Source organism: Bos javanicus, chromosome X (genome assembly GCF_032452875.1).
Source record: "Bos javanicus breed banteng chromosome X, ARS-OSU_banteng_1.0, whole genome shotgun sequence".
NCBI classification, from domain to species: Eukaryota; Metazoa; Chordata; class Mammalia; order Artiodactyla; family Bovidae; genus Bos; species Bos javanicus.
This window is the reverse complement of record NC_083897.1, coordinates 139,272,735-139,288,621: the sequence shown is the minus strand read 5'-3', so window position 1 is coordinate 139,288,621 and position 15,887 is coordinate 139,272,735. Positions and strand designations below refer to the sequence as shown.

Here is a 15,887-nt window from a genome sequence, read left to right as displayed (position 1 = left end):
GTTTTTGACATTAAAAAAAAAAAAAATTAGAGGAGCCCCCCCCCCCCCCCGCCCTTTTAAAAACTTTTAATTTTATATTGGAAGTGGGCAGCAAAGGGATTCAGCCATACATACACATGTATGGAGGAGGCCCTTTCTTGTAATTGATAATTTATACGAAGGGAATGGAGAAGGCAATGGCACCCCACTCCAGTACTCTTGCCTGGAAAATCCCATGGATGAAGGAGCCTGGTGGGCTGCAGTCCATGGGGTTGCTGAGAGTCGGACATGACTGAGCGACTTCACTTTCACTTCCATGCACTGGAGAAGGAAATGGCAACCCACTCCAGCGTTCTTGCCTGGAGTATCCCAGGGACAGGGGAGCCTGGTGGGCTGCCATCTATGGGGTCGGCCAGGACTGAAGCAACTTAGCAGCAGCAGCAGCAGGAAGGGAATCTTGTTCTAAACACCAGAGAATTAAATTATTTTCAAAGATGCTCATAATGTCTTTTGAGTATTGGCATACTTTTCTTCAATAAACCTTTGATAAATGGTAATATCTTCTTCTTGGCCTTGTGTTAGACGTGGTTCATGAAGTTCAACAGCACTTTGACTCTGGACTCAAAAATGTGAACACTTGACTTGATAACAGTCATTTAGTTTTGGCTATTCACTGGGACCCTGAAATAAGGAGTGTGAACAAGGTTGAATAATCTGTATGATGAGGGTGGGGGATTGACCCATGAAAGGAGAGGCAACTTGGAGGTCAGCGTAGAAGAGCAGCCTGAAGCACCTACTCAACTCTTGGCTGAGGTTGACCCTCTTATTTGTAGCCCAGGAGACCCGTCACCTACTTGTCCTTCACTCATTCTGTGTCCATGGCCACCTTGGATTTCTACAAAGGTGGGCATCCTGAACTCTCAACATGATGGAGTATATCCTGAAAAATTGCCCACTCTCATATGTGACATAGGAGCACTTTTTAAACAGAGGGTTTGGTCAATCCCTGAAGCATTTCTCAGGACTCCTGTATGAATGCCGAAATGATTTCTGAAATCTTAAAGCTGTTTCTGTCTTTAAAAGGATACAGAAGTCTGTATTTCCTGATGTTTGAATTAAGGAATCTTTTGAGGGAATATTCCATGAGTATTACTGGATTCGGTGGCTCTTTCAAAAAAATTTTGAGTAAAATTCCAGTTCTGCAAGAGGCCAAATCAAGGGCAAAGAATTCCTTAAAAATAAAGGATTGGGTTGTACTACATGTTACACTGTTATTGATCCATTTAAACAATGATATATCTATAATATATGGATAAGGACAAGATGGGGGCTTCAAACAAATTTTTTTTATTTTAAATTCTTGAGTGCAGTTACTTTACGGCGTTGGGTTGATTTCTGCTGTACAACGAAGTGAATGAGCTATATGCGTACATATATCCCTCTTTTGATTTTCCTATCCATTTAGGTCACCACAGTGCATTCCCTAGAGGCTATACAGCAAATTGTCATTAGCTGTCTATTTCATAGGCAGTTATCAGTAGTGGGTGTATATCAGTCCCAGTCTCCCAGTTAATCCCACCCACCTCCCTGCCTTGATCTCCACGTGTCTGTCTTCTCTGTCTGTGTCTCTGTACTTTGTAAAGAAGAATCTCTGTACCATTTTTTTTTTCTGTAAATTAAAAGAAGTGTTAGGGTGGAAAGACTGCAAGTGGCGTTTGTCTCTTCAGAAGTCTGATGTTGCTGTTGTAACAGCATCTGTGTAAGTTTTAAGAGAAAACAGTCTCTGATTTGTAAAATTCAGACAGTTTTACAAATCAGAGATTTGCAGCCTATTTTAGCAGCTTCCCTAGAATTTGAACCCGGGGAGGGAGGGAGGGAGGCAAAGAGAGGCTGAAAGACTGGTTTCCTTCACGCATAAGTCTATCACCACCCTGCCTGTATGTACTCTTCCAGAGCTTTCTCAGGAAACAAGACTAAACGTATCCAAAGGCATATGCAGTCAGGAATAGCGTAGACGCAGGGAAGGGGCAGTGTAGACATGGGGAAGGACAGCATAAAAACATCAACAGCATGGGATGGCAACAGACTGAGTTTCTTCTAATACGGGGAAGATAGACTGTCTCATTCATAGATAACTGACTGTCATTTGCTTGAGCTCTGAATTGATAGCTGGTGGTGTGTGAAATGTTCTTCAGCTGTCTTTTATTTTTTTCCTTTAAATTTAAATTTTTTAATGTAAAAATTAATTTTAATGTAAATTTTATTTTTATATGTAAATTTTTTTATTTTATATGTAAATATGTTGAATTTTTAATGTAAATTTTTAATTTTAATGTAAAATTTTTTAATTTTTAAGTGTAAAAAGTTTAATTTTTAATGTAAAATTTTTTAATTTTAATGTAAAAATTTTTGATTTTTTAATGTAAAAAATTTTAATTTTTTAAAATGTAAAATAAAAATTTTTTTAATGTAAAATGAAAAAAAATTTTAATGTAAAATTTTTAAATTTTTAAAATGTAAATTAAAATTTTTTTTTTAATGTAAAACTTTTTAAATTAAAAACAATTATTTATTTATTTGACTGCACCAGGTCTTAACTGTGGCAGGTGAACACTCAGTTTCGGCATGTGGGATCTATTTCCCTGACCAGGGATGGAACCCAGGTCTGCTGCATTGAGAACCTGGAGTTCTGGCCAGTGCACCACCAGGGCAAGTCTCATCAGCTCCTAAATCTGTTCTAAGGTCCCAAATTATTCTTCCCAAAGCAACTTTCTCAGAGAGTGAGGTGGGGGGCGGCGGGGGAAGAGACAGAGCTTTCTATTTTGGCAACAGGACTAGGTTCTCACCGTACTTGTGACTCAAACGAAACTTTCCCAAGCACAACCGAAATAGCTCCCACAGAGTTTCGAACGATGAGAATCAAGCCCAGATGGTCTGGACCGAAAAATATTAAATCCGATGCTGTTACTATGGTCAAGTGAGATGACATATTTGCATTTTTTTTTTCTGAGTGTATTTAAAATTAGTCTTTGTAAGAAATCCGGCTGCTTCAAAATATGCTTTCCACTGCTCCCTAAGTGCATGAATTTTCCTCCCTGAGTCATGCAAGTGGGTAAAGAAACCGAGCTTTGAGAAGGCCCTTGTTTAACAGTAACTGTGTCAGCAGTGTGGACTTGATAACATCTGAGAGTACCCAGTACTCGAGCCACGCGAAGTGTTCACTGGGTGGCCAGGAAGTACTGAGAGAATGCTGTTGAGTCCATTTGAATAGACCTGGGATGTGAAAGCGCTCCATGTTCATAAGGACCAGTTTTCTAGGGCTAACATGTTGGACTGGCCAAAAGTGGATTCAGGCTTTTTCCATACGATGTGTGTGGGAACCTAACAGGGTATGGAGAAACCGGAACAAACTTTTTGGCCAAGCCAGTGATAGCTGGATTACATGTCTCCTTCCTTCTCAGTCTCCTCTGTGTATTTCCTCAATTATTAACCAGTAGCCTTGTGCTGTTGGGCTTCCCTGGTAGCTCAGCTGGTCAAGAATCGGCCTATAAGGCGGGAGACCTGGGTTCTATCCCTGGGTTGGGAAGATTCCCCTGGAGAAGGGAAAGGGTACCCACTCCAGTATTCTGGCCTGGAGAATTCCTTGGGCTGTATAGTCCATGGCGTCGCAAAGAGTTGGACACCACTCAGTGACTTTCACTTTCAGCCCTACGCTGAAGGCTTGGCAGAGTTGACAGGGAGATTCCCATCTAAGGGCCGTGCCCAGGATTCCTGAGTAAGCACATGTGTTCTCACATGGGATGGTTGGATGGCATCACCCACTCAATGGACATGAGTTTGAGCAAGCTCTGGGAGTGAGTGAAGGACAGGGAGGCCTGGCGTGCTGCACTCCATGGGGTCGCAAAGAGTTGGGTACGCCCTAGCAACCAAACAGCAACAGCAGCAAGGCTTTTTAAAATGTGTCTCTCCAATATCTCAGGTTTCCTTCAGTTCAGTCCAGTTCAGTCTCTCAGTCGTGTCTGACTCTTTGTGACCGCATGAACTGCTACACGCCAGCCTCCCTGTCTATCACCAACTCCCGGAGTCCACCCAAACCCACGTCCATTGAGTTGGTGATGCCATCCAACCATCTCATCCTCTGTCGTCCCCTTCTCCTCCTGCCCTCAATCTTTCCCAGCATCAGGGTCTTTTCAAACGAGTCAGCTCTTCCCATCAGGTGGCCAAAGGATTGGAGTTTCAGCTTCAGCATCAGTCCTTCCAGTGAACACCCAGGACTGATCTCCTTTAGGATGGACTGGTTGGATCGCCTTGCCATCCAAGGCAGCCTCAAGAGTCTTCTCCAACACCACAGTTCAAAAGCATCAATTCTTCCGCACTCAGCTTTCTTTATAGTCCAAGTCTCACATCCATACATGACCACTGGAAAAACCACAGCCTTGACTAGATGGACCTTTGTTGGCAAAGTAATGTCTCTGCTTTTTCATATGCTGTCTAGGTTGGTCATAACTTTTCCTTACTTTATGCCTAGCTCCAGGCACATGAAGTCCAGAAAATATCTCTTGTCTAATTGCCAAAAGAGCAGGCAAAGAACCTTCCTAATGTTCCTTAACTGGTGAAAAAAGAGATGGTGAGCCAAGTATCTTGATTGCTTTTCTCATTCTGGCACTTATGAATGAATATGATCATCTCTTGGCTCCAGAGCGGGAAGAGAGAGTGGAAATAAAGGGACCCCCTCCCCCCACCCCCGGGACCCAGGAGAAGCAGATGAACTCTGGAAATGGTGGGATTCTGACCCAGGAAAGTCCTGGTTACCTGGAAGTCTCTTCCTCCCTGTGACCACCCCATGGGACATGGCCTCACACATGCAGGATCATCTTATTCTCCTTTCTCTTCAAATCATCACCAGTGCATGGCTTTTGGACCTGTTCAGGGCTTCACCTCCATTCATAATCTGCTCTCTCTTTAAGAAAAAAAACAAAACAATCTATTCAGCTGTGGTGAGGCTTAGTTGTGGCACGTGGGATCTAGTCTCCTGACCAGGGATTGAACCTGGGCCTCCTGCATTGGGAGGGCAGAGTCTTAGCCGCTGGACCACCCCCCATAAGAAGTCCCCATAAATTGATGGTTTTCTTTATAAAACCAGGAGTCCATGTCTCTACAGTGGTTGGAAGACCAAAGAGAATCACCTCGAGTGGTTGTAGGCAGCTGGCCACCTCCCATGGGCTACGTGTGTACAAGGAAATGCACAGCAGAACTTAGCAACAGACCACAGTCAGTTCTGGGCAGCACACGCGAGGTCTGATCTCAGCAATCAACTGTAGGAATCTGACCGTACACAGTGGGTGTGATGGACGGTGTGTCTGCCTGTGTCCTCGGGGCCCATGGCTGGGGAATCTTGACCACACACCCCAGGGCATGTGAGTCTGCTCGGACTTGACGTTTGCTGAAGTGAAACTACGTCTGTGGGTCAGTGTTTATTAGTTACGGGAAGTTTCACTTTTCCCAGAAGTGAGCCCTCCCCCCAGCTGTGAGTAAGCACACAGCTTAGCTTCTGCTGGTTAGGGTGACACACTGCGGAGACTGAACTTGCATGGGAGGCAAGACACGTCTTTGTTACTCTCATCTCTCCGCTTGCCAAGCCCTCCTAGTCCGGGAACACTCTGGACACAGGTTACAGGGTTAGGGCTCCCAACTTTTAGAGTGCAGGGGGATTCCCCAGTGGCTCAGTCGGTAAGGAACCCTCCTGCAATGCAGGAGACTCAAGTTTGATCCCTGGGTCGGGAAGATCTCTTGCAAAAGGAAATGGCAACCCACTCCAGTATTCTTGTCCTGGAAAATTCCACGGACAGAGGAGCCTAGCATGCTGCAGTCCATGCGCTCGCAAAGAGTCAGACACAACTTAGTGACTAAACCACCTACCACCGCCATTAGCGCACACGCAAAAAATCACACAAATGATGATGACTTAATATGCATCCATAGGATGAGTCTACAAATCTGTGTCATATAAGTATTGATTAAACAGAGGTAACAGCAAAAAAAGAAAAAGAATAGTGAGCAAGCTAAAAAACAATTGGAATTCAGTCACATCACAAGGATATAAATAAGGATTCTGAAAATCATTTCAGTTATCCAGGAGTAACTCACAAAGGATTCCGAACACAGATGAAAGAATTTTTCGTGGTGCTGCCGACCCTTCCTTCTTTGGGTTAAACACGACGTAGTTATACTCACATGAAGCTAGGTCTCACTGAAGGCTTTTTTCCGCCCCCAGTTGTATAGCAGTATTTCTTTAATAGTGCTATGGAGATGTATTTATATACTTTATTCTATATTACACACCTCTTTAAAGTGTACATTTCACTGTTGCATAGAGCAGCAGTCTCCAACCTTTTTGGCATGAGGGACCCCACGGATGGGGAGTGAAACAGTGGTTCAGGCGCTAATGAGAGCGATGCTGCTGCCGCTGCTGCAGTGGGTAGCCTATCCCTTCTCCAGGGGATGTTCCGGACCCAGGAATTGAACCGGGGTCTCCTGCATTGTGGAGACGGCAATGGCACCCCACTCCAGTGCTCTTGCCTGGAAAATCCCATGGGTGGAGGAGCCTGGTAGGCTGCAAGTCCATGGGATAGTGAAGAGTCGGACACGACTGAGCGACTTCACTTTCACTTTTCGCTTTCATGCCTTGGAGAAGGCAATGGCAACCCACTCCAGTGTTCTTGCCTGGAGAATCCCAGGGACGGGGAGCCTGGTGGGCTGCCGTCTATGGGGTCACACAGAGTCGGACACGACTGAAGCGACTTAGCAGCAGCAGCAGCTCTTGCATTGCAGGTGGATTCTTTACCAACTGAGCTATCAGGGAAACCCTGCCTGTTCCAAAAAAACCTATTGGATAGTAGTTTGTATCTAACCTATATGGGATAAAGTAACACAGTTTATGTTTCAACTATATGTGTGTGTGTCCGAGTCAGTAAGACAGGTTATGGATATTTGTATTTCCTCTCACACAAAACACACATTCTGACTCTCAGACACACACACACACACACACACAGTTGAAACATAAACTGTGTTGTTACTTTATACCGTACAGGTTAGATACAAACTATCCAATAGGTTTTTATTTCAATTTTCCTGGGAGCATAGTTGATTTACACTGTTGGGTCAGTTTCTGCTGGTCAGCAGCATGAATCAGCTGTACATATACATACATCCCCTCTTTTTTTAGATTCTTTTCCCATATGGGTCATTATATAGTATTGACTAGAGTTCTCTATGCTAAACAGTAGGTCCTATTCAGTTCAGTTCAGTTCAATCGCTCAGTCATGTCTGACTCTTTGCGACCCCATGAATCACAGCACGTCAGGCCTCCCCGTACATCACCAACTCCCGGAGTTTACTCAAACTCATGTCCATCGAGTCGGTGATTCCATCCAGCCATCTCATCGTCTGTCGTCCCCTTCTCCTCCTGCCCCCAATCCCTCCCAGCATCAGGGTCTTTTCCAATGAGTCAACTCTTCACATGAGGTGGCCAAAGTATTAGAGTTTCAGCTTCAGCATCAGTCTTTCCAATGAACACCCAGGACTGATCTCCTTTAGGATGGACTGGTTGGATCTCTGTGCAGTCCAAGGGACTCAAGAGTCTTCTCCAACACCACATTTCAAAAGCATCAATTCTTCGTCGCTCAGCTTTCTTCACAGTCCAACTCTCACATCCATACATGACCACAGGAAAAACCATAGCCTTGACTAGACGAACCTTTGTTGGCAAAGTAATGTCTCTGCTTTTGAATAGCTATCTAGGTTGGTCATAACTTTTCTTCCAAGGAGTAAGCGCCTTTTAATTTCATGGCTGAATCACCATCTGCAGTGATTTTGAGACCCCCAAAAAATAGTCTGACACTGTTTCCACTGTTTCCCCATCTATTTGCCATGAAGTGATGGGACCAGACGCCATGATCTTCGTTTTCTGAATGTTGAGCTTTAAGCCAACTTTTTCACTCTCCTCTTTCCGTTTCATCAAGAGGCTTTTGAGTTCCTCTTCACTTTCTGCCATAAGGGTGGTGTCATCTGCATATCTGAGGTGATTGATATTTCTCCCGGCAATCTTGATTCCAGCTTGTGCTTCTTCCAGCCCAGCATTTCTCATGATGTACTAGGTCTTATGACTTTACCTATATGTTTTGTATATAGAATTGTGTCTAAATGTGTCCAATCCCGGTCTAATTTATCCCTTCCCCTTCTCTTACCCTCTGGTAACTATAAGTTGTTTGTTTGTTTTTTCACATCTGTGGTCCTGTTTCCATTTTGTCAGTTCATTTGTATCTTTTTTTTTTTTTTAGATTCCACATATGCAAGATGTCATATGATATTTGTCGGTCTGTCTCTGACTTACTTCACACAGTATGACCGTCTCGAGGTCCGTCTGTGTTGCCGCGTATGGCATGATTTCATTCTTTTCTTACAGTGACTAGTATTCCATTGTCTGTATGCAGCACGTCTTCTTCATCTGTTCCTCTGTTGGGGCCCATTTAGGGTGCTTCTGCGTCTTGGATATTGTGAGCAGTGCCGCTCTGAACGCTGAGGCGCGTGTATCTTTTCAAATCATGGTTTTCTCCAGCTGTATCCCCAGCAGTGAAATGGCTAGATCATAGGCTAGATCTGTTTTCAGGTTTTTAAGGAACCTCTGTACTGTTCTTCACAACGACTGTATCAGTGTACATTCCCACCGACAGTGTGAGAGGGTTTCCTTTTCTCCACACCCTCCTCCAGCATTTATTGCTTCTAGGTTTTTATGGATGATGGCCATTCTGACCAATCTGAAGTGACGCCTCATTGTAGGTTTGACTTGCATCTCTTTAATAATTAGTGATGTGAAGCATCGTTTCATGTGCTCCTTTTAGCCATCTGTATGTCTTCTTTGGATAAATGTCTATTCAGATCTTCTATCCAGTTTTTGCTTGGGTTGTTTTTTGTTTTTTTTTTTGATATTGAGCCACATGAGCTGTTTGTATACTTTGGAGATACTGAAAGTTGCTCAGTTGTGTCCGACTCTTTGCGACCCCGTGGACTGTAGTCCAAGGAAATCTCCAGGCCAGAATACTGCAGTGGGTAGCCTTTCTCTTCTCCAGTTTTGGACATTAGTCCCTTGTCATTAGCTTCATTTGCAAATATTTTCTCCCATTCTGAAGATTGTCTTTGCATTTTTGTATTAATGGTTTCCTTTGGTGTGCAAAAGCTTTTGAGTTTAATTAGATCACGTTTGCTTATTTTCGTTTTTATTTTCATTACTCTAGGAGGTAGATCGAAAAAGATCTTGCCGCCACTTATGTCCAAAAATTTTACCATTTTTGTATCAAAACACAAGAGACCACAAGTTAGCAAATTATTCTTTTTTTTTTTTTTTGGCAAATTAATCTTAAAAAAGAAAAAATGGATCTGGCGGAATCAGACTGTCTTACTTCAGAGCCACAGTCATCAAGACAGTATGGTCCTGGCACAAAAACAGAAAGACAGGTGGTACATGATAGAAAGCCCAGAGTTAAACCCACACGCCCATGGTCACCTAATCTATGACAAAAGAGGCAAGAACATACAGTGCAGAAAAGACAGTCTCTTCAATAAGTGCTGGGAAACCTGGACAGCTACATGTCAAAGAATGAAATTAGAACACTCTCTAACACCATACACAAAAATAAACTCATAATTAAAGACCTAAATGCAAGGCCAGATATGGTAGAACTCTTGTGTTAGTTGCTCAGTCGTGTCTGACTCTTTGCGACCCACGGACTGTAGCCCACCAGGCTCCTCCTTCCATGGGATTCTCCAGGCAAGAATACTGGAGTGGATTGCCATTCCCCTCTCCAGGGGATCTTCCTGACCCAGGGATTGAACCCAGGTCTCACGCACTGCAGGCAGACTCTTTACCATCTTAGGGGAACATGTAGGCAGGATACAGTCATAAGTTGCACCAAGATCTTTTTTGATCCCACAGTTGAGATATAAACTCTGAAATTGAGCATGCCTACAAATGTCTTGAGTGTCGTCATTTGAGTTCATTGAACACCTTATCAACTCTTACAGTTCTCTGGCTGTCCTTTCATGTGTCCAGAGCAAACTTAATTTCTCTCTTTCTGTGGGTAGATGCTGGGGACTCAGGTGCTGGCACGTGATTTATGCGAAGTAACATCTTGGAACAAAGACCGCCTCCCCCATCACGGCACTGCTGCCCAAACCAGGCTTGGACCCACAAAACGTGAGTGAGCTGGGCGTAGCGGTGTTGTCCTGATCACAAAGGAGAGAGGCCTGTCTCCCCATCGTCCCCTCCCAGGTCCCATGCAGCGGGTCACACTGACCTGTCCCTGCACACGCATGGTCTGAACCCTGGGGGACCTCCATGGTGCTCAGTTACAATCGTGACCGCAGTGCTTTACTGTATTCCCTTGAATCAGAATACGTATGGTAAAGATGTCTCTCTGCAAAGAGGTTACGGGGAGGCCCAAAAAGTAACTGTTGGCTTTGACCAGAAGGAATCTGACTGTGGTTGTGTTGATGGATCAGGGGCCGCCGCAGACTGGGGGGCAGGAGCTCTCCAGCCCGGGGCCTGAAACTTGCACCCATAGGCCATGTGCTCTGGGATGAACTGGTCCTCCACTGGGCAGCCCAGGTCTTCTGGGTCTGATGCAGATGTATGGAGCTCTGTATCATAAGGCTACCACGAGGCTGCAATGAAATAATCAGGGCCTGGCGTCTGGCACAACAGAGATCCCATGTTTGCATGCATCAACCTGCCAAACTCATTATTATCCTGAGTATCATTAATACTAGCCCAGCGCTGGTATTGTTAGCTGTCTCCTCGTTTCATGAGTTCTTCAGGTGAGCCTTCAAAGACGAGAAAGTCATACAGACTGTCACACACGGATATCAATTAACCGCAACCTCATCTTGTATACAAGTTTACCACCACTTGTAAATGAGTTAATTAATTAACCACAGGCACATCTTGTGAATAAGTTTACCACTCCTTGTAAACAAGTCAGTTAATTAACCATGGGCTATACAGTCCATGGGATTCTCCAGGCCAGAATACTGGAGTGGGTAGCCTTTCCCTTCTCCAGGGAATCTGCCCAACCCAGGGATAGAACCCAGGTCTCCCACATTGCAGGCGGATTCTTTACCAGCTGAGCCACCAGGGAAGCCCAAGAAGACTGGAGTGGGTAGTCTATCCCTTCTCCAGGGGATCTTCCTGACCCAGGAATCGAACCAGGGTCTCCTGCATTGCAGGTGGATTCTTTACCAACTGAGCTACTAGGAAAGCCAATTAATGATAATTAGAAAATAGTGTTTTTAATAGAAAATGGCTAGGTTTTTTTTTTTTTTTAATACAAAGTGAGTTTAAACTATGAAATATAAATATAGAAGTGACACTGTATCACTGACAATATTGTATGACAGCGGAGGATTCTTTTTTTCAAAGCGTGTTGAATCCTTATAAGCTTCCCTGCACGTTGGAAGCACCCAGAGTGTTAATGGTGGAGAGCTGGGTGCACCCCCAGAATTCCTGATTCTGTCAATCTGTGTAGGGCACAATCAATTCTATTTCCAAAAGTTTCCCAAGCGGTACTGATACTATTGCTCCAGGGACCACTTTTAGAGAACCATTTAATATCAAGAAATATTTTTACTCTTGTTTCCACGATATCCCTCTTTGCGGATGTTGAAGAGTACTTTCAATGAAATAAAAAATATCATCGTTGCTGTTTAAACTGTATGTGTGCGTTAATTCCGTTGTCTGCATCTCCTAAACTGTGCAAAGAAAAGGATTAAAAGGTCAGAGGGAGTTTGGGAAGATGAGAAAAATAACTGGTACCCACAGGCCACAGGCTCTGGGATGAGGTAGTCTAGCACGGGGTGGCTAGTTAAGGATACCTAATCCACCCACTGGCATCTGTCTGGAAGGAACTCATTTTCACAGCAGTAGCACCCCGAGGGCTCCAGCTATGGGGAAACTCCCTAGATTGTGAATCTTCCGTCTCTTGCAGAAATGGATGGAAATGTCTGTATCAATGGCCATGGTGTCTCTGTCTCGGCAGACACATTAGCAAGTGACATAACTAAGCCCACTTCCTTTTGGGGTGATTTATCTGCCTCCGTCAAAGGGAAGGGAAAAATCCCAGTTCCCTATGGAAATGTCGGTTGCCCCTTATTAAAGAGACAGCTTGAAAATTTCCCCAGTCTTAGCCAGACCCAGGGGCCGTTAAAGATATCTTCCCCACGTTAAGGGCACTTCTCTTGTGCCGTGAGAGTGTTGACTCTGGAGGCAGGCTGGTTGTCCGCCCCAAGAGGTGGAAAACAGCTACCTGATTTGCTAACTGCGGTTTAGGGGTCCAAACTTGGAATGTTCAGCTAATGCAGGGGGCTTGAGGCAGTTGTGGGGGGACATCCCGTTTTCACAGTGCCGCACATAGCCTGGGGCCACGTCGCAACAAATTGTTAGGAAACCACTTTAATTTAACTCAATGGACATGAGTTTGGGTAAACTCTGGGAGTTGGTGATGGACAGAGAGGCCTGGCGTGCTGCGGTCCATGAAGTCACAAAGAGTCGGACATGACTGAGCGACTGAACTGACTGACCTTAGCTTAAACTATCCGTGGTGACCTGATTTGGTTTTTGTTTTTTCTTCTGGTGTTCTGGTGGACTCTGCTCATTTAAGCTGTCATAATTCTGCTTGGTTAAACTGCTGTAATTGGATTCCTATAGTGAATGATGTCCATCCTAAAGGAGATCAGTCCTCAGTGTTCATTGGAAGGACTGACGCTGAAGATGAAACTCCAATCCTTTGGCCACCTGATTCAAGGAACTGACTCATTGGAAAAGACCCTGATGCTGGGAAAGATTGAAGGCAGGAAGAGAAGGGGATGACAGATGAGATGGTTGGATGGCATCATAGACTCGATGGACATGGGTTTGAGCAAACTCCAGAAGTTGGCGATGGACAGGGAGGCCTGGTGTGCTGCGGTTCATGGGGTCGCAAAGAGTTGGACACGACTGAGCGACTTCACTGAACTGAACTGAACTGGGTCTCAATTCCTCCTCCATGAAAGATTTTGATGCAACTCACAAGTCAGTCTCTGTCTGTCTATCTCTCTCCCTTCTTCCCACCCTCCCCTTTTTATTCTGACCACAACCTTTACTTTTGGTTTAAATATTTAAGCTGACTTCCCTGGTGGCTCAGACAGTAAAGCGTCTGCCTACAGTGTAGGAGACCCAGGTCCAATCCCTGGGTCGGGAAGATCTCCTGGAGAAGGAAATGGCAACCCACTCCAGAACTCTTGCCTGGAAAATCCCATGGACGGAGGACCCTGGTAGGCTACAGCCCATGGGGTCTCATAGAGTCAGACACGACTGAGCGACTTCACTCACTAAGTGTTTAAACATCACCTTACATCCTTTTCATACTTGCATTTAACACAATGGTACATGTCTGGAGGAAACAAAGTCTCCAGTTAACTTTTAAAAAGCTCATAAAATTGTTAGCCCAGAAGGAAAAATCGTATCTGAAATATATTGTAGATCTAAATGAAACCAGAAGGCGTTGTGACACACGCATTGTGGAAAAGGTCCGAAGGTAGAATTGAACAATAAAGATGCTTTGCTCTCTAAGGTCTCCACTGTGTTCTGACGGTGTTCTGTTTTGAGATTCTTTTCACTTAAAATGTTTTGACTATCCTCATTTCCCTTTTTTCCTATGTAGCTATTCCTGTGGCTTCCCTGGTGGCTCAGATGGTAAAGAATCTGCTTGCAATGCAGGAGACCTGGGTTTGATCCCTGGGTTGGGAAGATTCCCCTGGAGAAGAAAGTGGCAATCCATTCCAGTAGTCTTGCCTGGAGAATCCCCATGGACAGAGGAGCCTGGCGGGCTATAGTCCATGGGGTTGCAAAGAGTCGGACACAACTGAGTGACTAACACTTTCTGCTTTAATAGCTGAAGCATCATACTATATTACAGTTATGTCCTGATGTCTTTAAACACACCATTAATCGGTTATTCCAATAACAGGTAATTTCTGATGTTCAGCTGTTAAAACCAGCATAAGCAGTAGGAAGGCCAGAGTACACTCAGGTGAGAAATTCTGTAAAATAAATTTAAAGAAGTGAAATAGTGTGTTTCAAATGTCAAACACATTTAAATTTCTGATTTCGATTAACATCGCCTATTAGTAGAAAGAGAATTTCCGCTTGAATCTTAGGACTCTTGTCTTTATTACAAATGCTAGAAATCCTGTACCGTGTATGCGTGTGTGCATGCTCAGTCACTTCAGTTGTGTCCAAGTCTTTGTGACCCTGAAGCCCAATATTGTGTATAAGTTTCTGTGAAAAAAAATTATAATCCATATATTTGTGGATGTTCAAGTAATGCTTTTGAACTGTGGTGTTGGAGAAGACTCTTGAGAGTCCCTTGGACTGCAAGGAGATCCAACCAGTCCATCCTAAAGGAAATCAGTCCTGAATGTTCATTGGAAGGACTGATGCTGAAGCTGAAACGCCAATCCTTTGGCCACCTGATGCGAATTTGAAAAGATGATGCTGGGAAAGATGGAAGGCGGGAGGAGAAGGGGACGACAGAGGATGAGATGGTTGGATGGCATCACCGACTGGATGGACGTGAGTTTGAGCAAGCTCTGGGAGTTGGTGATGGACAGGAAAATCTAGTGTGCTGCAGTCCATGGGGTCGCAGAGTCAGACACGACTGAGCAACTGAACTGAACTGAAGTAATCCCCACTATACACCTGAGGAGAAGGCATGTTGCATTTGAAGGACTTTGAGCAGAAAGTCACAAATCAGGGATGACTTTCAACAGGGTGGACCCCCCGCAGGGGTGGGGGGTAGATTTCTTAGTACTTAAGCATTGCTTTTTTTTTTTCCAGTACTTTTTAACAGTCTTTTCTTTTAAAAATGTATTTACTTTTGGCTGCACTGGGTCTTCATGGCCTTTGCAGGGGCTCTTCTCCAGGTTTGGGAAGCCAGGGCTAACTGGAGACGAGCAGAGCACGGCCTTCTCACGGCAGCTCCTCTTGCTGCCGAGTACTGGCTCTAGGCCCCCAGGTTCTGTGTCTGGAGCACACAGGCTTCGTAGTTGTGGGCTTTGAGCTGCTTCGAGGCACAGTGGGATCTTCCTGGATCAGGGATGGAACTGCAAGATTGTTGCTGAACCACGAGGAGACGCTGGGATTCTTGGCCTCTGGAGGAGAAGAATTCAATCCAGGGCCAGAGAGGAGGCTTGATCACTCAGACCTTTTGTGTCATAAGGTTTTATTAAAGTATAAAGGAGATGGAGAAAGCTTCCGACATAGGCATCAGAAGGGGGCAGAAAGAATACCCAGAAGGGGGCAGAAAGAATACCCCCCTGATAGTTTTTAGCTGGATATTATATAGTCACTCAGCAGTCTGTTAATGAAAGAAAGGAATGTCTTAAAACTCAGAGAATGGCACCAGGCCCCTCATCCATAAGATGTATTTTGGGATAATCTTGGCACCAGAAGAGTCATCCTGGGCCATAAAACAATTGACTTGAATCTTGTATAAAGGCAGGTTACCATACAAATAGTTTCGTTTACACAGATTAGGGGAACAACGTCTGAGTATTACACTGGTTTGTCAAGGCGGTTCTGAGCCATTAGGCAGAACGACTTGAAGACAGAGTCTGGGGTAAATGCATAGCACATTAACATAGCTTAAGACAAACATTTCCATACGAAAAATGCGTTGGTTAACGCAAGGTTTGAGAAAAGTTAACTTCAGGTGGAACCAGGTGTCATTATGGCAACACAGTATTTTAAGAGAAACCTCTTTTTAAATGGGTATGCTGCTGCTACTGCTGCTAAGTCGCTTCAGTCATGTCTGACT

At 44.4% G+C, this 15,887-nt stretch overlaps 1 protein-coding gene across 8 annotated transcripts in view; it reads left to right on the top strand.

The window, feature by feature from the left end:
* LOC133242143 (uncharacterized) overlaps window positions 1–15,887 on the top strand; it is a 487,229-nt gene that overhangs the window by 309,477 nt on the left and 161,865 nt on the right. For all 8 annotated transcript variants that reach the window (XR_009734787.1, XR_009734783.1, XR_009734782.1 and 5 more), the window contains exon 4: window positions 10,123–10,234. The gene's annotated coding sequence lies outside the window, so the exon portion shown is untranslated. The remainder of the gene's footprint in view (window positions 1–10,122; window positions 10,235–15,887) is intronic.